This window comes from Carlito syrichta, unplaced genomic scaffold, assembly GCF_000164805.1.
Source record: "Carlito syrichta isolate Samal-C Ts95f unplaced genomic scaffold, Tarsius_syrichta-2.0.1 Scaffold308155, whole genome shotgun sequence".
Taxonomy (NCBI): Eukaryota; Metazoa; Chordata; class Mammalia; order Primates; family Tarsiidae; genus Carlito; species Carlito syrichta.
Window position 1 is genome coordinate 242,601 of NW_007252251.1, and position 23,388 is coordinate 265,988.

The 23,388-nt window shown below is 35.6% G+C and overlaps 1 protein-coding gene across 1 annotated transcript in view; it reads left to right on the forward strand.

Moving 5' to 3' along the window:
- The first annotated feature begins 14,698 nt into the window (after positions 1 to 14,698).
- Positions 14,699 to 23,388, forward strand: part of NKAIN2 (sodium/potassium transporting ATPase interacting 2) — a 594,114-nt gene continuing 585,424 nt past the window's right edge. The window contains exon 1 of the mRNA XM_021716087.1: positions 14,699 to 14,837. The gene's annotated coding sequence lies outside the window, so the exon portion shown is untranslated. The remainder of the gene's footprint in view (positions 14,838 to 23,388) is intronic.

Here is a 23,388-nt window from a genome sequence, read left to right on the forward strand (position 1 = left end):
AAGTAATTAGTAGATTGTGCTTTACTGACCAGGCTACTTTCTAATTTCCACCACGATGCTACTCAACTCTCTATGCATTTACAAAACTGTAATTACAGATGAGGGTTTACACTTTGCCAGGCCAGCAAGGTAATCAGCACCCTCGGAACAAGCAGGAATGGGAAAGTGGCAAGAGAATGTAACACCTGGGTGACATCATGCCAGCAAAAACTGTGGACATGGCAGAGCTCAGCTAGAACCCGGAGACTAGAGTCTGGGACTGACATTGTTTTCTTCGACGTGAAATATGGCATGCACTTTTCAGCAAAGCAAATAAATCCAAATAAAGAGAATTTTAAAACACATACACAAAGCGCAACAACAAAACCTTGAGATTAAAAAGAAAAAGCAGCAGGAAATTGCATTATTTTGAGACTTGGTTACGATTTTTACTCTACTTGATTACTCATATCTGAAGCAAAATACATTTTGCATATTTTAATGTAATATGTTTTTTGAATCTATGTCATAATTTGTGACCCATAATACTTACAGTGGTGCTTTTTATAAAGAAACAGTTTAAAGATTTTTATTGACAAATAGCTTCTTATAAATTTTCTCTAACATTTTTTGAGTATGACCTCTCTGTTAGGTCAAACTCTATGTATAAGGTTGGAGGTGGCTGGAATCTCATATTTTATTTGACCCATATTTATTTAAGCGTCTTTTTCTCTCAACACAAAGGAGGGGGGAGAGAGAAAACCATCTATATATTTAATGTTTATATAACCATATATATATTCACACGCACACACACACACACAAACTTATTCTGATAATTTCTCCTAACTCTGCTTAATTAAACAGGTTTTAGACTGCTCTTCAAGAGTATAAAATATACAACAAATTTACTGCCAATGATATTTTACTTCTTGGCCAACCTTTCCACAAGACATGTAACTGATTGGAAACAAAGATAGAGACACTTTCAAGGTATCAAATACCTTCATACAGACCTAAGTTACTTTCACACTGTATAGCCTAAGGAGGCAATATTAGTATGAAATTGGAAGAGAGAGTATGGGTTTCATGTTTTAGCTTTGTACAGACAGAAACATGAAGTTGTAACAGTATATGGATACAAATATAAATATGTAGATATATAGATAGATACATACCATTCTCAGGCTTAGTGATCATCTCTTTATAAAGGAAAGACTTTTAAATCCTTTTCAGGCTTTATCATTCTGTTGTGTGATTAGCATACTTGAAGAATCAAGAAACTTCTACCTAAAGATAAGGGGGTTATATAAAGAAAGCCAAGATATTTCAGCCTTCTTAGAAACTTCCAACTCTGGCAGCGTAAAATGTCGAATCTTGGGAAACTCTGCCAACAAACTGTCTTTATGATATATTTTGAAAAGGTCAGTAGTGTTGTCAGAACTCTGAAAAACAATACAGCTCTAGAACCTGATGGTTATTCCTGCTGGGATTGTGAAGCACAGTACAAATGGATGGAGAGGATCCTGATTAATTATTTATCTACGACAAGAAAAATGCTTGATAACTTTCAAAAAGTTAAAGCTATTTTCATGAAGGACATCAAGAATGCTAACTACTACTACTCTTGGAGCTTCTATATGCTCCAAGGTATGAACTGTCGGTAAGAATGTATTTCTTTCCTAAAATCTCATGAAATCGGCTCTACAGAATCATTTGAATGCTCTAGAGTATGGTGTAATAGAGTGGATATATTATTACTTGATACACAGAAGTATAAGAAATGTGTTGGTTATCTCAATAATAATACAATAAAATCCTGTCTTTTTGATAGTCAGTCAGTTAATCTAAAATGTTTTTAAGACAGTTATACATACACATTTGACACATTATATTTTAACCCAAACTATGAAAGACTCTTGATACAGGACTAAGGACTCTTACTTGTGTATAAGATCACTGGTTGGAGTTTTACATTAGTTTTTGGTTTGAAAAAAAATAGTAATTTATTGTCTGTGAACTTTGATGAGTTGATTCCCTCAAAGTAGAATAAGAACTTAGAGACTTTTAAAACCATTTAGAAAAGTAATCCTTTCAGATTTTTAGAACTGTTTTTCCAACTAGCCTTTAGAAACTCACTTTGTGCCTTTATGTAGTTTTTAAAATATGTTTAAGCTTAGGTTTTATTTTTTAAAACTACATTTTGCACTTGTAAATTCATTGCCTGGGTAATCATTAATTCGTGTAATGATAATAACAAGTAAAACTGACGTAAGTTTGCTTGAGTTTATGTTTACAACAGGCACTGTATAAACATACAAGTCAGGTAGTGAGTGCTAACTCATGCAACCTGCTCTAGGTCTGATATTCAGCTGATCAGAGCAGAGGTCTGTGGGAGAAGGCTGGGAAACCCATTCTTTGTGAGAAAGACTTATAGAACTTCCACTACATGGTCCTGACCTCAAGACATCTGTCGAATATTCAAATCTGTAAGCAGTTCTATGCTGTAGACAGTCAACAGGTAATTGGATCACTTAAAAAAATTAGCATTCTAAAGTTTTCTCTGAGTAGTAGCATCAGTTGCTTCTGAGTCATTGTGTAATATGTGGCCATGGCCAATGGAATGAAATGCCACATTATTGGGAAATGACCCCCATGAAAAGAAATGGCAAGAATTCATTGAAATCTAAAAAGTCATGCTTGAAAACGAAGTATGATAAAGTGTATATTGCATATTATATGCACACATATATTATACATATGTAGTATTACATATGCATCTATATTTTTAGTATAACCTAGGAATTGATATCATAGTCATTCAAAGGTTGGCCTCTAGACAAATCGCCTTTACCAATGAACAGCCATGTAAACTTGATCCAGTTAATCTCGCTGCCTCAGTATTCTCATCTTTAAAGTGGAGATAATGTTGCCTTCGTCATATTATTTCCTATTTCATTAATTTCATATCTGTAAAATGCTTGGAATCATGATATTAATAATAATAGTAGTACATAAAATTTGTGTGCACATGGACAGAAAAAGCATGTGTAAAATTTGGCAGTGCTTGTAATGCTTTGAATTTTCAAATTTAAGGTATGAAATATATTTCTTACCTTGACAGAACTTATCATTTTGTATCTGTACCAGTTATGTATGCTGCATTAATACAGTCTACGGTACAACTCCTAAACTGATAGAAAATATCATGTCTTGTTACATTCACCCATGGAAAGCCACAGACACCTCTGTCAACAGGAAAACAAATATTATGACTGACTCATTTCAGAACAGCATCTCCATATCTGTGTTGAATTCAATGCCATGGTTCCTTTAAAGGGCACAGAAGACATGTATTCACCATGCCAGAAATACCGTACCTTATGACAAATTCTAAAATGCTCCTATAGCCGTCTGAAATGGTATTCTCTCGTATTCCTAGTTGCAGTTTTTGATACAACCCACTGCCACAGTTATTGCTAGGACATGGTAGTGATCTTGATAACATTTCTGCTTTCATTTCAACTCTTGATTGGCCTTTAGCCGTTAAAGTGAGGCTGTCTCCCACCTCCAATCCCTACAAAATTGAATTTTACGAAAGAGATGTCACCTAGAGTTTGAGAGGTTTGATTGGTATCTTTGATTCAGCTGTCTCATTCTAGTCAAAGAAACAGTGCCCGGAAACTTCTGCTGCTGCCTTCGCTTGAGGAGAGGAAGAACAGATAGGATGGAAAGGAGACAGGGGAGACACCAGCGTGCAGGTCACTAGGATGTACCCTTCTGCTCCTGATGACAAGAGCGCACAGGCTTCCACCTCCAATCCTATTAGATATAGTGTCTGCTTGACAAGGAACAGCTGACTATGGTAATGGCATTGCTAATTCACTGCCTCAGAAGAGAAGAGGACAGCTGGGGGGGGGGGCAGGAGTACTGGAGTGGCATGTTACCTTGTTTTGAATTCAAGAAATAAAAATGTATACAAAGACATCAGAATTTAAGGGGCTCGGTGGCTCAGCCTGTAATCCCGTGCCTTTGGGAGGCTGAGGTGAGTGGATTGCCTGCGCCCGCGGGTTCGAGACCCGCCTGGGCAGCGAGACCTCATCTCTACAATAAATCAAAAAAAAATCAGCTGGGCGTGGTAGCGCGCGCCTGTAATTCCGGCTACTCGGAAGGCTGAGGCGGAAGGATCGCCGGAGCCCAGCAGGCGAGGCTGCGGTGGCCGGGAGCGGCCACTGCACTCCAGTCTGGGTGACAGAGTGAGACTCCAACTCAAAAAAAAAAACAAAGACATCAGAATTTATTAAGACCAAAACTGAGAGCTGCCTATCCATTGCTTCTCTGATAATGATTTATGAGGCATATTTTTGGACAGTTTATCAGCTCCCCAGGAGAAAAAAAAAAGTTGCATTTTTACCTAGTTGACAAATTTCAAATTCTCCAGATGGCAGCTTTAATATGCTTAATATGATTGTGTTGTTAAAAAATAGCAATAGAGTTTTCTCTGGAGAAAGTCATTTGCTATGAGAAAGCAATGCCATATGATACATGAAACTAAGAGCATTGAAAGCTATTTTTATTTGGCTTTTACTGAGCTTTCAATGAATACAAAATCAGTACTGAATACATAGATGGTGCTGATGATTAACTTAGCAACTTATTCCACCCAATTCCTAAAGTCCCTTATTAAAATATCGTCAGCCCATCCATTATCTGCTTTTCTATGCATTGGTAATATTAGCCACATAATGATGGCTGTGTTTGTGTGTACTTGCTATATGAACAGCAAGAGAATAGATATGTAGATTCATAACAGTTGTATCATTTGAACAGCTGTACCTGGGCCCTATTGAGGGTTTTAAAAAGTTCTGCCATAAGAACCATTTCAGATACCAGCCTGTCTCAAAGTATAAAACTAATTCTGCCAGAAGACATGGAGGTGTCTCATTCATCTCATCACCTATTTTCTAGTGCCTAGAACAGTGTATTGCTTGGCTCAGTACTTACTCCACAAATGCTTGTAAAACGCATGATTCAAAAGCTCATGGCCACCATCTTCTAAATGTTAGATATTTCCTTTGGTGTTATGAAGACATAGACCATTTGTGTATTAGACTGACCTTGCATCAGTTAGGGTTTTACTATGAAGAACCAGGCACCATGGCTCATGTCTATTATCCCAGCACTTTGGGAAGCCAAGGCATGAGGGTTGCTTGAGCCCAGGAGTTTGAGATCAGCCTGGGCAACCTAGTGAGACTCTGTCTCTACAAAAAAATTTTGAAAAATTAGCCAGGCATGGTGGCATGTGCCTGTAGTCCTAGCTACTCAGGAGTCTAGGGCAGAAGGATAGCCTGAGCCCAGGAGGTCCAGGTTGACAGAGTGAGATCACCACTCAAAAAAAAAAAAAAAGAGAGAGAGAGATTTTGTTATGAAGACATTAGAAACTCAAGGTCAAATGGATGAATGTGTTACATTTTGGGGCTCATACCTGTCAGGTGCTTGGAGTGAGTCATGAAAACTACCTAGAAAGCTGTCATTTTGATGTCTTCTGGTTCTTCTGGGAAGTTAGATTTCCACTGTGTAAAATTATAGACACTGTGGAGAAATCAAAACAGTGATCCGTCTACCAAGAGAACCTGCACTATGATCTTTTCAGCTCATTTCACATGAGTATAGGAAGACTTTAGACTTAATAAATGAGAGTTGGACTACAAAGGTATGAAACCGTTTTCCAGTACAACTCCAGATAAATGTCATTTTGTTGTGATTTGGCAGTATGATTATTCTATTAACTGCATTGGTAGTAGAGAATTTCAGTTCATATTTTTATCAAAAATGTTCTGTTCTGACTGTGAACTAGTCTGTACTGTGAATTGCACGGTTTTTACTAATAGAGTAAGAATTACGGTTATTTTGCAGGCATATTATAGTGATTATATACACCTGAAAAACATAGAGGTATATATATATATATATACATAAAGATAGTTAGTGTATTTTTATCATCTTTTATGTTGTCCCAAGAGCAAAGAACCTTCTATATTCACTGGCTTATTGAATTAACAATATATTTGGTAATAAAACAAACATCCTTAACATTTGTGAGAGCAACACCGTGAGGTTCTTCTATGTTCAGTTGTTGATTTGTGGTTGGATTCATGACCATTGACATTAGAAGACCTTGGGTTTGATGCTAGTTCTTCGGCCATGATCTTGGACATGTTAATAAGCCTCTTGGAGCAAGATGTGATGCCTCTTAAAACAAGATGTGATTCCTCTATGACCAAGATGTGGCTCCTCTTTGAGCAAGATGTAATTCCTGTATCTGTACAATAGCGATAATAGCAGATAATCCTTGTAAAATGCATGATTTAAAAGTAAGTGCTAACACATATTAAAGTGTGTCTCAGTTATAAGTACTCAATAAATTTTAATAATTATTATAATAGAATACAGACACACTCTTCATCTATTCAATAAGAGATCATAGATATATATTATGATGAAGAAATATTAAATGAAAAATCTAAACTTAAAAAAGATCCTACTACTAAAAATCAAATAACACTTAGTGATTATACACACACTCACACACATCTATAAAATTTAGCACATGAACACACAATTCAAGGGTCAAGAAATCATGTGACTTGGTAAGTTCAATTCAACGACAGTCAAATGAAAATTTTATTTGTGCTCTAGTGTAAACATTTAGTGTTACTTTTCTGAAGACTTCTTTTTTTGAACTAGTATAATATGCAAGTCATCAACTTGTCCTTTGATAGCATGAATATTAACTATGAAATGGTTATAAATTGCTATGCAAAGTGAACAGCTGTGAGAAATAATAAATGATTTTGTTATCACAACAGCTAGCCTATTGGATGCACATTTAGAATTACATGTAAATGGGATTATTACAAAAAATAGTGGGAAAAATATTAAAATTAAGTATTTGACTTCCATGTGAGTCTTTAAATAATCCTATTAGTTCAAACTCAGAAAAATATGAGAGACTTTGTATTTCAAGACAATATATTAAGAACATGTATGATGTTTCAGCAATACAACTTATAAGAAAATGCACACTGTTAAGCATACTTGTTTCTATTTAGTTTCTTTGAACTTATGCCAATCTTCTCCAGTATTTTCTTGGAAATAATTATTGTGTTTAACTATATGAAGACAAAGTTTTTAAAATAACTGTTGATTGTAACACATTTAAAACGTGGAGAGAAAGGTGGAAAGGAAAGTATTATATTTGAAGCCTGTTCTTTTACCATAGCACAACAGATTTGGTACATAGGGTGTTAAATCAGTCTGGTAAACATTCCTCAAGAAGCATCCTTTCCAAATAATTGAGGTTATTCAGAAATGTCTGTCATGGTATTATTTGCATTTGTGACCAATAGAATAAGAAACATATGAATATCTCTAAGTGAAATATTCTGACAAGAGTACAATTCTAGAATGATAAAATGTCCTAAAATGCTGGGGTCCAGATTCATATGTGGTGTTTAAGTGTGGATTAATAATAGCAACCATCTTAAGATGTAATACAGGCATTTTAATAGGTATTCTATGTAGTTTATTACCCTAATCTTCATGAAAACCTTAGGACTTATATATGATAACATCCCCTGTTATATAGACAACAAAACTGAGATTCATGGAGAATAGGGGACCTTCTGTGGTCACATAGTAAGTTAGAATTCAAACATGATTTTCTAATTCTAAAACTGGAAGTCTGAACCCCTAGATTATGTTGACTTGTATTGTAATCAGAGCAAGTAGGGCTAAATCTTGTGTGTGTGCGTGCGTGTGTGTGTGTGTGTGGTGTTTTTGTTGTTGTATAGTGGTGGTGATGGTTTATTTCCATTTTTTCTTTTTTTGTTGTTTTAAAGAAAAGCTGTTATGTAGAAAGAGACAGAGAATTCTTGGTTCAATTGAATTAAAACATTATTATTTGTGACCAATTTTTACCAAATATAATTTTATTTTGTTCCCCTCAGGGCGCAAAATCATACACCACATACAAACAAGTGTGTATACACAAACACATGATTATTGAGTGATTCTGTTTACTCAAGTGTAACTAAAATATTCTTTAAGAAAAGCTCTGGGCTTTGTCCATTATTTTTGTCCATATCGTACGTGTATAATCATTGCAGACCCTACTTCAAATGTATCCTTTTTATTTTGAATGTGAATCAGATCTCTTGATGAGATAAAAAAAATTTAGTATATCTCCTGCATAGAGTATTTTAAAGCTGGCACGCGAGCTTTCTTATTTATCTTGTCTGCTATGAACAACGCAAAGAGTCTTGACGGGGGACCATGATCAATCATATTGATCAAACAAAATCAGAATTTTGTTTTGTGATAGTGTGACACTTTAGAAAAGATTGTAAAGATCCCAATATCTCAACAATATATAAAGACCCAGACTTCTAAATGCTTTAGAACTTTGTCGGAGATTGGCGTAGAAATCAGAGACACCAACATGGTCATCTCTTCTGTCTCTGGAGCAGATAGGTCAAGAGTATGCTCAACATTTACTGTGCACCGTAGGAGACTACAGGAAGTGAAGGGTTATGTACTGGAATGTGAGTGAGCTCTAGCATAGCACCATCCAGCAAGGGACAGAATAAACACAGACATCCAGGCCAAAGCAGAAGTAGAGCTTTACAAAAGGAAGCAGACAGCAAGGAAACAAAAATACTGTCGTGGGAAGTTGGGCACAGGGAAACCTGAACCCAAGGCAAAAATCTCTGGGTGAGGGCATCCTGCTGAAGGAGCAAAGTCTTCTATGGATCAGGGAGACGCTGATGGAACCATTTCTATAGCTCATTTACTGTGGTTTTGTTATCTCTGTGGGACAAGAAATGAAGAGTGGATACTATCGGGAACAAGAAATTGTCCATACTTGGCTGGAATGTAAGAGGAAAAGATTAGCAGCAACTTCCACTGACAAAATGCTGACCATTAGGTGGCCACTCTGTGGGTTAAGTTGGAATTTTATCTAAATGTTCATGGTTCCTACGGATTAAGTAAGAACTTTGTGAACCCTGCATGTTCTCACGCATAAACACGGCCTTAATCACTGGTCGAAGGGGCACAGAGGTGGGAATAACTCAGATCCTGGACACTGCTATAAAAGGGCGGAGAGAAGAGGAATAAGGGACACACAACCACATACCGAGTATCAGTCACTATCTGGGGGAGAGAGGGCCCACTAGAAGCCCAAACCTCACCTGCACGCAATTTACTTATGTAAGTAAATCCTCACGTGTACCCCACCCATGACTCTAAAATAAATTAAAAAATGAAGAAGCCAAGTAAAAGAAGGGGAAAATATAACTTTGGACCCGTTCTGGGAACCGGTGTGTCCCTTTTTATCTTGATCTGTTCCAGTAGTTTGTGTTTTGTGTGTACTCTAACAAAGCTAATTTTACTCGTTAGCTAAGTTATCCTTCCCAGTTAAAAAAAAAGTAAAATGAAAATCATTTCTTTATGGATTCTTAGAATTTTATTAACTTTTGTCAAGTTTTGTTATTTCCCTGAAACCCTCTTCATCAACACAAGTAGATGGTCATGAGATGGGAGCTTTCCACTCGCCCAGCATGGGAACCTGAGTGTATCTGATCTCTTTCCTCAGAGACCTGGGAGTTGAGACAGTTAGAAAGCTGGCATTCCTGAAGGGACCTGAAGACTCTGAAAGAGCATGGGGTCGTCGTAGAGAAGTTTAACTTCAATTTATAATTTAGCATCAAAAACTTAATATGGTTGTTTGCAGCCTTGAATAACACACTTAAAAAAATCAAACTTTTGCTCCATTTTGATAGACTCAAAAGTCAACATTTTTTTTCTCAAAGTCTGTGTGTAAGTTTTATTTCATGTAATTTGTTTCACTCACAAGTTAAATTTAAGGACATAGAAAATTACAGTACTATTTGGGGGAAATTGATTATTATTGAAATTATTGTCCAAGCACAATGTCTTGAGAACAAATCTAGGTCCTACCAGTTGAGGAAAACTACCTGTAAACATACCACTTTGCTCTTTAAGAATTAATATGCTTCTATACATTTAAGTAAAATATTATTAGACTTGAATGGCAGTAGATACCTAGGGAATACAAAGTTTTCCCATTTGCCATGCAGACATTTGAAGCAAACCTATTTCGGACTGAATATTCTCCTAATAAGAAGTCAAATGTAGTTTAACAAGTTATTACTTAATTGGGCCCAGTTTTCTCATGTATAAATTGAGGAGTGTGAAGGGAGTCACTTTCAGTTTGAAAAGTCGATAGATTTATTTACCTTGCAGACATGTCACAGATGAACATTTATCGTAGTGAGAGTAACATAATTTTCCTTGATATTACTTATCAGAAAGGTTTTTGAAACTTTTCAGCTTAAGTGTACGCTACCACATTAGCAGTGACTATTACGATTCTCATTTACTATAGTGCAAAGAAAAAGGTAATTTTCATCTTTTCCAATTCATACATATGTATCAAAGAAGAATTAATAGTACTTGTTATAATATTGGGATTTAGCAACCAGAATTGACACAGCATTTCCATTTTGGGGAATTGGCCTATGCATGTGTCAAGATCATGTAAAGCACTGATGGCTATTATTATATCTAAGAATTAGAAACAAGTAATTGTTAAAATGGAATGTTTTAATAAGGGTAAAATGAGGTAGATCACTAATGTAGAAAAGCCACATAACACATCCCTGAGAAATGCAAGGTGAAAAGACATATCTACGTTGCAATCCCATTTCTGAAAATAAAGTGATCTGAAAAGTTTTTACATATATGATATATATATATACCTATACACTGGCATCTACATACAATTTTTTACTAGATAGTTATAAAGTACACAGAGATTCTCCCAGCCCCAGTTGGCACAGGTCACCTTTGGAGAAAGATAATGGGACTTGGTGGGTTCCTTAAAGTTTGTTAAAGTATTTAGATAAAGTTTGTGACTAACTTATGGTTTGAAGCCAGTGTAACTTTTGTAACAATGTCACAGAGAGAAAAAGAAATTGAATTATAGGTCCGCTTATAGATACCAAAAACCCCAAACAAATTTTTATTTTGTTTAAATTCTATAAATAAAATTTAACCCAAACTGAAAATGGGCTAAAAATAATACACCATCCCAAATATGGATTTCATCAAGTATAAAAGGATAACAAGAAAAGAATATTGACTAAACTGTTACTATAATTAATCACATTCATGATCTAAAAAGCAAAAGAATGTCATTATCTCAGTAGATACAGAAATAGTAAGTGATAAAGATTAGCTGCTATTTATGTTATAAATAAAAACTCTATAAAAAATGATAATGGAAGGGAACAGAAGTATTTGTGGTAGCAAAGCATTGAAAGCAAAACCAAGCTATGCATTTATAATGGTGTACTCTGCACAAGCCACGCACAGAGCCAAAATGTATATGTAGCAAAATAGACAAGCATGAATGAGACTAATGCCATAAGGCTTTTATAGGAAAATAATACGCACACAAAAGCAGCAGCAATATATGTTCTTCAAGACCATATACATAACATCCATACACTTGGCCTGGAAGGGAAGGACATGAGGTAAATACAATAAAGAGAGTCCTCTGCCCAAAAATCTGAAATAGTCCTGAGAACGTGGGTTGGAAAAGGCAAAAAAAAAACAAAACAAAACAAAAGAGGAGTTTGCCCTGGCCAGTGGTGATATGAGGTCATGAACTGAATGAAAAGTATGATCGAAGAGATAGTCTTTGCTATTCTAAAATAATCACGCAGTACATATCATAATCAGCATAGTTCCTACAACATAACCAACAAAAATAAAGTCTTTCTGTTTTTGGATTAGTGGGGACTAAATGCAAAAAATGTAGGGACATAACAGAGGGGCCAGGCGCAGAGACCTAAATTACTTATCACTTCTGCAACCTCAAGGTAATCACTTAGCACGTTGTGCCTTGAGTTTCTTAATCAGCAAAATGGGCAATCCTATTTACCTGCCTGGGCTTTTTGCAGAATCCATGTGACCATACATAACCCGAGAAGAGAATAAATACCTAGCACCAGTAGGTGTTTCAACAAGTATTTGTTCTCACCCCCACCCCCGCATACCATACAGATCTCTCATAGTTAATACTCTTCCTGTTGGAAGATCTTTAGAAAAGACTGCAGCTAGTCCTACAAATCTTTACTGGCTTATACTCACCAAATTCTTCAGAAAATATTTCATTCTTCAGGCCTAACTCTCACTTACAGAGCCTATGATGAAGCTACTTATGATGCCAAATAGGACCGATAAAAAAGAGGGAAAATAAAACCAGAAATAGTGTATGTGAAGAATCAAACATGAACTTATTTAGTCTGCAAGCCTTGTAAGATAATATTAGTTTTGTCATAAAAAGAACCTGATAAATGGTGCTGTAATTTCACTTTAGTCTTTTAGACTTAGTGAGTATATTATCATCTACATATGCTTTATAATTAACAATGGGACTGCTATTTTCTTCCATAATTGGTGCAGGTATTGAGATATCTGATGGGCTTCATCCTCTATAGTTTTTTTCTGCTGTGTCCCCTTTGCTATGATGTTCAAATTTTATAGAGTTCATATTTTTCCTGCTGTTGTTTTACATTCCTACTTACTGTTTGTTCATAGGATAAGGAGAAAAGAGCTGAAATGAGCTTTTATATAAAAGATTGGCAATGATGCTCTTAAAACAACTATTTATTTAGTTTCTAGTACCATTCATGGATTTCAACAAGGTGTATGCAATTCTACCTAATATCACGAATAGGTCTCATTTATACGGATGTTGACTCTATGAAATAGTAGAAGGAATGTTTCATCAAAAGTCAGTTCAAGGTTTATAAGGCTTGGTTATGTTCAAGTTCTATGACAGTCTGTGTCTATTAACCAATCAGAATATTGCAGTCCACTTTTGGGATTCTGGTGAGAATCATGTACTTAGCGTATGCAGGGTAGAAAAGACCAAGATTTCAAGATTTTTTTTTTTTTCTTTTTAAATCACTACCAAGACACAGTGAATATTAAGACTTGATGAAGTTGGACTGGGAAAGCTAAAGCCATTTCATGGTACCTAGTGTACCTTAGAAAATAGAAGTGTTGGCCATTGCCTTGCTAAATTATGGTCTGGCCATGTGTTCTTTGAGCTATGGCCAAGCTATGGCCAAGCGGTGTTTTCCTAAGCTTTGTCCCCCTCCTTTACCTAGGGGAGGTGAATCTCCAATCTTTCTCTTTCTCATTTACTTTCTAAATAAACTCTATTTTCCAAAAAAGAAAGGAAGGAAGGAAGGAAGGAAGGAAGGAAGGAAGGAAGGAAGGAAGGAAGGAAGGAAGGAAGGAAGGAAGACAGACAGACAATAGTAGTGTTATGCAAACAGTTGTCATGAATTTATTTTCTCTTTCAATGCCTGATGGGAAAACGTGCTGCTCAGCTAAAGAACTGCAGTGGGAATAATGATCTTTCAAGAAGTCTTCAAACTGAGTGCAAGTATTTAGTTGAAAAGTACACTGCCTGTTTTGAGAGTCAGTGTTTCCTTCTGACAAGAAATATCATTGAAGCATACTGATGTTAGCAATTTAGGGATTTAAAAATCATCATTTTCCTTGAAAACCCGGCTGAAAAAAAATATCGATCTTGGTGTGGGACATCAGGTCTTTTACAAAGCTTTTCTCTGATCAGACCGCTTATTACCATTCCACCTGAGGACAGACAGGAGGGAGTAAGCCAACAGGACTTTTGACAGTGTTCTGGCCAGCCCACTAGATTTCACTTTTCAACTTAAAATGGCCCTTCTCAACTTCCAGCCAATCTCAGTTTGTTGATGTTGTTTGGTTGGTTGGTTTTGTTTTTTTCCTCCCACTACCTAGATTTTTATATATGACCTAATTATAAAGTTGTAAGCACAGATGAAAGTAGCATAATTTGAAATGCCTTAAGTGTCTTGCTGTTATAACAGTGGTGCTTCATTTTTGTTTTTGCTTTTTATTGTTCTAATTTTCTTTTAGGATCCTTTTCGACCTAGTTACTACAGGTGGTTGGGTATGACAGAAAGTCATATTATATTTAGAATTCATATTATATTTAGAATCCAACACTATTCAAACTAGATGGACCCTATACACCTACTCGAAGTCCTGTATTTTACAAATGAGGTATCAGACAATTGAGAGGGGAAATGACTTAGCTGATTGCTGGCAGGTCCATGTCCAGAATCCAAGTGTCTTGCTGAAGAGAGTTTTTTTTCTTTTACATCTAACTTCCTTGTTGTATTCCCAACTTATACAATGACATTTGAGCAGATCCTAATAACAAACTCTTTGTGTGGACTTCCCTAACTTCCTGGTTGATGACTTCAAGTGTTTGACAGTACATATGACAATATAATTTAGCCTGTTACTGCAAAGATGACATCCTGTGAATACTGCTTGATTTTTCCACAAAATTATCCCTGAAAGGAATGTAGCTCTCTGTGGATCCACAGCTTCGATGGTCTTCCTTTGAAATATACCTGAAAATGTCATTCTCACCATTAGTTAAAGACAAATGCCAAATATGGTAACACAGTTATAATTGCTAATTATAATAACCATATGATCTTTTTTTTCCTCACCGCTGTGATGTTTCTCACACGTGCTGATCTATCCATCCTGTTTTGCTATTTTAGGTTTGTGTGCTGGAGAGGCAAATATTTGACTTCCTTGGATATCAGTGGGCACCTATCCTGGCAAATTTTATACACATTATTATCGTCATTCTTGGTTTATTTGGAACTATTCAATATAGACCTCGTTACATAACAGGAGTAAGTATCTGTTCTGCTCTTTTTTTTATCTTAATGAACTACAGAGAGATATGCAAACTACCAATCTTTTGAAAAATTATGTGTATATCATGTCTTAAGGATATGTGTACCCTCTTTTAAGCACTATGTGTTTATTTTTATAGTTTCAGATTACATCAACAGTAACAGAAATGTCAAGTTTAAAGCACTTGATAATGAATGCAATCAGTCTGTGTTTTCATCAATTGTACTTTCAGCAAATATTCTCTTAATCATTACAAGCAGAACCGTGTTCTTATGTTCTAAATTGTAAAGTCATGGCCTCTGATCTAATAGATTTTAATGGGAATTTTTTTTTCATTTTAAGAAATCACATTTTATGAATTGAACAAAGATAGTTTAAAGTAAATACAAATGAACATATACTACTTATGGGAAAATATTAACACAAGAAATTAATACAAATTTGGGGGCTATATTTGACATACTTGAAAGCTAGAATATTCTAGACCATTGTCTCTGTGTTCTCCATAATTCTTTTTTTGGCTGAAAGGAAATATTTTGCATTCCCACTCAAGTTAAACTTACTTAACATAAAAGTGAAATCCAACTGTGTTGCAGTTGCTATGGGAACCATAACTCAGGGTTTTTCTTTTTTTTACTTTTGTATGTGCCTCAGATCTCGGCTATTGCTCTTCATTAATGTCGTTTTTTTTTTTTTTTAAGTTTCATCATTTTGTTCTATCTCTTCTATTTTTGACTATAAAAGAAAAAAGAAAAGACTATAGGCATTTATTTAAAATTGTAAAGCAAGTTTGTGGTAAAGGCACGTATGGAAGATAGTGCCATGAAAGCTCTACTTTGTTCAGTTCAAACCAGCAGGCCTCTCAGGCTATGAAAGCCTCCTTCTCAGAAAAGGTGCTCTCCTCTGACCTAGTCCCTCTGTCATCTGAAACCTAGATAAAGTTCTCTGGTTTTCAGATAAGGAATGGGCTAAGGCTGGACCCAAAAGATCTACTCTCTGGGAAAAGAGGACTGGGAAGCTGCCAGTCCTCACCTCCTGGTGCATGCCCAGACCCCAGTGTGTCACCTCTGAGGCTAAGTAGCCATCTAAATCTTGTAAACAGCGGGAGGTGTCCTGTCGCAGGGTGAAGTTTTTCAAGGCCCATGATATGATAGTAATGTCCTTTTTCTTTTATGAATTGTAATTTGATCCAGTGTAGGGAGGATTGTGCAGTGGTTGGGAGCAGATCCTCTGAGGTCGTGATACTGACTGACATCTTGGGTCTGCCAAATTCTGTGTGACTTTGGACAATTTCGCCTCACCAATCTTTAGTTTTTTAATCTTTAAAACAAAAGTAATAATTGTCTTAACTCATAAAGCTTTGATGAATTGATATATTGTTAAATATTATATGAAAAATTCTTAATTTATCTTTTCAATTTCTTAGTCTTTGAGGTTCCTTCTGGATTTTATTCTTCTAAATAATGCTGCTCCAAATATCATCGTATAAATATCTCATTTTCATTTCTGATAAAGTTCTTGGGATAAAAATCTAGGCCTGATTTTCAATGTTTGAACCATTTAAAAACTCAGAGGCTAAGCCAGGCTCGGTGACTCAGCCTGTAATCCCACGCTTTGGGAGACTGAGGTGAGTGGATTGCCTGAGCCCGTGGGTTCAAGACCCGCCTGGGCAACTTGGCGAGACCTCATCTCTACAATACATCAAAAAAATTAGCTAGGCATGGTAGCACGTGCCTGTAGTTCCAGCTAGTCGGAAGGCTGAGGCGGAAGGATCTCTGGAACCCAGCAGGTCCAGTCTGGGCGACAGAGTGAGACTCCAACTCAAAAAAATAAATAAATAAATAAAAATAATAATAATAAAAAATAAATAAAAATAAAATCTCAGAGGGTAGTTTTGAGAAGTAGAATATTCTGTGAAACCTCATGAACACAATGCTTGCTGTTTAAAAAGTACTCAACAAATATTAGCTATAGTAGTTGTCTTATTATCATATAGCAATAGACTGAAAGGAAATTATTTTAAAGATGTTTCAGATATTGGTTGAATTATTTCTTTCCCTTTTATCGAAGATGCTACAACTCTTAAACATTTCGTGGGATTGCTATGTATCAAATTATAATTTTTTTTAATTTTTAATTTTAAATATGGGGTACAATTCAAGGTTAAGTATACAAATGTTTATTATTCAGGTACACTTGATGAGGTGTGCCCCCTCTGCCAACCACCAGGCAGAATCCCACTACTGCCAATCCTGCCCCCTTCCATCGCCCTTCCCCAATTTTCCACCACTGACAATCCTTTCAAATTATAATTTTATCCCTTTGAATAAAAATGTGTCCACAGGTCTTTCAGATACAGGGAAGGGATGAGTGAGATTGCCTGGTCATATTACCTTTTAAATTTAAGATTCTTAGAACTTTTGTGCAGCTGAGATTATTAGACACAATCTGAAATATTTCTGGGGTCTTGACAATGTGTCTGAGAGCTACACCCTTGATTTGATCTCAACCTGTAGACAGCACTCTGAATTTATTTTTTGTTTGCTGTTTTTTGTTTTGTTTTTCCTTAAGACAATGTCTTACTCTGAGAATCTTTTGTCAACTAGACGCAATATAAATGAGAAATTATGTCCTTTAAATTCTGCTTGAAAATCATCTTTTAGTTCATTTCTCTCTTATAAAATCATGTTGTCTGTGACTAAAAGAGGACAAATAGCACTGACCGCAGTTTGCTTGGAAATCCCCTTAGCCAGACCCACAAGTTCATAGGTATATTTTCTATCTTCCTAGTTATTGCAGGCAATAGCCAAGATACTTGTTCTGGCAGTAATTACGATCAGTCTTCTCCAGCACTCAAAAATATTTCCTCACTGTTCCTCCTCTCTCCATTCACAGTTTCCTGGCTACCCTTCCAGCCTCACTCACCTCCTTATCTCAAAACCAATACTACGTGTTTTAGGTTTGTGTTACCGTATCACACTCTTGCTGGTATCAGTTGCTGCTCTAAGTATCTATTTCTGTGTAATTTCTGTGCAACAAACTACAGCTGACTCATGGACACTTTGGGGGGTAGGACACCAATCCCTGTGTAGTCAAAAATCTGCATATAACTTTTATCCCCCCAACACTTAACTACTAATAACCTACTCTTGACTGGAAACCTTACCACTAGCATGAACAGTTAACACATAGTTTGTATGTCACATGTGTTATATACTGTATTCTTAGAAAAAAATAAGCTAAAGAAAAGAAAATGTTATTAAGAAAAATCACAAAGAGACTATATATATATATATATCATTCGTTAAGTGGAAATGGATCATCATCAGGTCTTCACCCTCATTGTCTTCAAGTTGAATAGGCTTAGAAGACAGAAGAGGACGAGTTGTTCTTACTGTTCCAGAGTGGCAGATTCAGAAGAAAACTTGTGTGTAATTGGAACCATATACTCACGTCTATATTGCTCAAGAGTCAAATATGTCTTTGAGTAGTTATACTATGAAATCTAATGGCCATGGTCTGATGGCCATGATGCCATGATAGTTGAAGACCAAAAATGGATTCAGGAAAATAGAGAACTCGATGACAAAAGAAAGTACACTTAAAAGACACTTAAATGGAATCATAAATGACAGAAATTCTTGTCAATGAAAGATTTGGATTTCAAAAAAAATACATGATTGGGGTAACCTGCAACCGACAATAACGTATTGCTGCAGTCAAGAAATTTCCAAAGGCTTTTTCTGTATACTGGAGACTTAGATTTAACAATTAAATTTATTCTCCTCTCCTCTAAAAATATAGGCCTTTATGATTTTTATATGTACCGTTTATACTTGAACATTATGAAATAACTCAATAGGAGAATAAGCAAATACTTTCCATAATTTCATGACTGAAATTTATTACTGTTTTTGCATGTTTCTGTCATATGCATACAAATGAAACATGTCTGATCATGCTATATATTCAAGTATGACTTAATTATTTTATTGAGCATTATGTCAAGCAATTTTAAGATTAATATAACTATTCCATTGTTCATTTAATCCATTAACGTACATTATGCTACATGAGTTTCCATGATCGATAATCCCCTCTAATCATCCTGAATAAAATATACTCTTATCTTCATTTGTGAATTATTCCTTAAGAGAAGCATTTACAAGTAATCAAATCATATGAACAATTTTAAGACTTTTAGCATATACTTGACAATAACCTATCCAAAGTTATTTTACTGAATTTCCTCCTACTAATGTATAGTTGAGTCTTTTTTACTGCCTGGTTGCTAACCCTGTATATTATCTGTTCTAATACTTGGTCATTTGATAAGAGAAAAAAAAAACTGTCATTTTTGTTTTAAATTGTATTTCTTATCTTTAGGGAATTGTACTTTTTCACATGTTCATTACCAATTTTTATTTCCTCTTGGATATTTTCCATTTATTTTAAAATTATAAAATTTAAGTATCATTTTGAAAGAGATAAGGTTTCATTATCCCTATCTCTAATTTTATTATAAAAGAAGATTTCCTGAAATTGAGTCTACAGATATTTGCTATTTTGAAAGAGTTTCTAATGATATACAGGATATTTTGTTGTGTTTAATTGATCCCCTACCCCCCCAAAAGCATGTAGACATTCTCTCAAGCATGTAGACATATCACTCAATAAATAAAAGAGAATATTGTTAATTATTTTTGTTTTCTTCACTATCCTTTTTTAAAGTAGCAAGGAAGAAAAAAACTAAAATTTTAATTTCCGTAAGGGTGTCCCTTGCATTTTCTAAAGTCCTTATAGTTTGAGGTTTTACGATTAGGTCTTTGATCCATTTAGAGTTGATTTTTGTGAGTGGTAATAGGTAGGTGTGTTGTTTTAATCTTCTGCATGTGGTCAGCCAGTTTTTCCAGCACCATTTACTGAATAAGTTCACCCCTCCCCATTAATTGGTGGAGACTTTGTCAAAGATGAGTTGGTTGTGAATTTGAGTTTTTGAGTTTTTGCTTCTAGAATCTCTATCCTGTTCCATCAGTCTATATGCCTGTTCTTGTACCAATACCAGGCTGTTTTGATTATTGTAGCCTTATAATAAAGTTTATTGTCTGGAAGTGTGATACCTCCTGCTTTGTTTCTTTTGCTGAGGATTGTTTTGGTCGTTTATGTTTCCATATGAATTTCCATATGAATTGTCATTTCCGGGTCTGAGAAGAATGATGATGGTAATTTGTTTGTTTGGGTTTTTTTTTGAGTTGGAGTCTCACTCTGTCACCCAGACTGGAGTGCAGTGGCCGCTCCCGGCCACCGCAGCCTCGACCTGCTGGGCTCCGGCCATCCTTCCGCCTCAGCCTTCCAAGTAGCCGGAATTACAGTCGCGTGCTACCACGCCCGGCTGATTTTTTTAAATTTATTGTAGAGATGAGGTCTCGCTGCAGAGATGGGTCTCGAACCCGCGGGCTCAGGCAATCCACTCACCTCACCTCCCAAAGGCGCGGGATTACAGGCTGAGCCACCGAGCCCGGCTGATGATGGTAATTTAATGGGTATTAGGTTAAATCTGTAGATTGCCTTCAGTGGGATGGGCATCTTAACAATGATGATTCTTCCAGCACATAAGCATGGATTACTTTGTCATCTGTTTGTGTCTTCTTTGAATTCTTTGAGCAGTGTTTTATAATTTTCATTGTAAAGGTCTTTTACGTCTCTGGTTAGGAACTGGCAACCAATTCCTGATCAAACCCCCAAATGCCCATGCCATAAGAAATAAGATAGACACGTGAGACCTCATCAAACTGAAAAGCTTCTGCAAAGTAAAAGAAACCATTAAGAGAGCGGGGAGACAGCCCACAGAATGGGAAAAAAATCTGCCAAGTGTATATCTGACAAAAGACTAACCTCTGGGATCTACAAGGAACTCAAATATGCCAAAAAGAAAAAAACAGCCCTTTTAAAAAGTGGGCAAAAGATATTAATAGACACTTCCCAAAAGAAGACATACAAGCAGCCAAGAGATACACACAAAAAAAGCTCAGCCTTATTAATCATCAAAGAAATGCACATTAAAACCACACTGAGGTACCACCTATATCCAGTCAGGATGGCCATCATCAATAACTCAAAAAACAGCAGATGCTGGAGAGGATACGGCAAAAAGAAACAGTTCTACACTGCTGGTGGGGTAGAAAACTAGTACAACCTCTGTGGAAAACAGTGTGGCAATTCCTAAAAGATCTAAAAATCAACCTTCCATGTGACCCAGCCATCTCCTTTCTGGGATTATACCCAGAGGAACTTAAATCACTCTATTAAAAAGATACCTGAACACACTTGCTTATTGCTGCACTATTTACAATAGCAGAAACAGGGAACCAACCATGCTTTCCATCAAAAGGGGACTAGATTTAAAAAAACATGACACATATACATGATAGGATATTACACAGCCATAAAGAAGGACAAAATTATGAATTTTGTAGCAACTTGGATGGACTTCGAGTCTATAATCCTGAGTGATCTATCACAGAAACAAAGAACCGAGTACTACGTGTTCCCAAGCATAAGCGAACCCTGAACAATTATCATAATACTATAAGAAAGGGATTGACGGTAGAGGGAAACTGCCCGGGGAGGGGAAGGACACACCTCATCCATAAGGATACGTGATCTTAGACCAGGTGAAGTGGGAACCAAAGTGAGGCCCAAACTTTACCTGTACAATGACTATTTGTATACCTAACCCTGGATTGTACCAGACACCTTTAAAATAAAAAAAAATTTTTAAATTAAAATTTTGAACATGTAATTGGAACAAGAACTCATGAGTACCTTTGAGTCTTAGGAAATTCATGGAATGTAATATGTTGAAGGAAAATTAAATAGATAATTTTCAATTCCAAGCAAAGTAAATCTGAAACTGGAATCCATAGAAACAATCTGTGTTGTGTTTTCTCAAAAACATCAAATTTCAACGAAAAGACCCGATTTTATCCATTGGAGTAATATATTCGTAAATGTATACAATGTATACATGGCTCCCATGAAAGTATAACTTCATATCATAAATGGAATGGTATAATGCATCTTCATTTGTGCTAAAGACACTGGCAAGGAGAGTGTGGTTTGGGAGACCCAGCGTTTGCTAGTTACTGGCAAAAATGTTCATGAGTTTCATTGCTTTATGTTGTCTAAAATAATCTGAGGAATGTGTTGGTAGTTTCCTATCTAGTAATGCAATGCTTCTTGGTTACACTACCAAAGAAAAACGCACTTGAAAAAATGGCCTTCCTTCCTTCTTGCCTTCCAACCCCCCCCCCCCTCCATTCCTCCCTCCCTTTCTCCTTTCCTTCCTTTGGGGCAAACTCATTCCCCAAACTAGAATTAAATTCAAAATAGCTAAAAGTCTATTACTCAAATTTCCTAAAAACAGAGACAAAGACAGTGATAGTATACTAAAGTTACAGCAGTTATTTATAGGAATCATGTTTCTTTTTTCTTACCAATTTCATGAATGATTATCCTGCATATCTTTTTTGATAAATCCTATAAACTTCACATTAACTTGACATAAGTCTTATCCAAGCTTACATGCCTAGGAAAGAGTAGAGTTGAGATGTTGACCCAGACCTTCCTGATGGGTAAAGCTTGTTCATAACCACCTTCCTAAACTGCCTCTTAGGGACACAGTCTCTCTGATAAATGAAAAAAAAGTTTTGTTGAATTGTGAACAAATTTAAAATTCGTCATGACATGATAATTCCATGAGGATTTCGATTTTAAGTTGGACCCTGCCACACCCATATCAAGGATTATGTTTTTAGCTCTGTTTTCAATAGGGAATGACCTCATGTCTCAAGAATTTAGAACAGAAAACCCTTAGAGACAGATATGTAATTATTGTAGGAGATCAGTATCATAGGCTATTTTTCATCTCTAGTAACAGTGAATTAGAATGATATTTTATTCTTTTTCTGCAGCATTTAGGATTTTGATGATGATTCATATATATGCATATATACACATGTATACATAATACTATCCATCTATTGTATTTTTAATAAGGACAAAGTATCTCTTTCCACTTTTTTTGTAAAAAATTTTATATAATTTATGGGAGAATTTATTTCTATGTAATTGAGAAAATATTTAAAATATATAGAAAATGCAAAAGACCTAGGAAATACCAATAATACATATGTGTTATTGTATCTAATAAGAAATGTAATCGTGATATCAGTTTAGACTACAACTAATCCTAAAATCAAGTGAGTGGGAAACATTGAGATTGGTTTCCTGTTTTGTTACTGAAAAAGTAAAATGATGTGATGAAGCAGTGCCCTGATGGTTAGAAGGAAAAGCCAATATGCATGAATCCTCATGCCTTGTATACTAAGGATAATAAACTATAAGATAATAATAACTCCACTCCTTCTTCCAAAATAATAAAGGCAATAATTAAATACTCTTTTTAGTTCATGGTTGAAAGTTTTTTTTAAATTATTATTATTTTTTTATTATAAAGATGTGGGGTACAATTCAGCGTTAGGCATA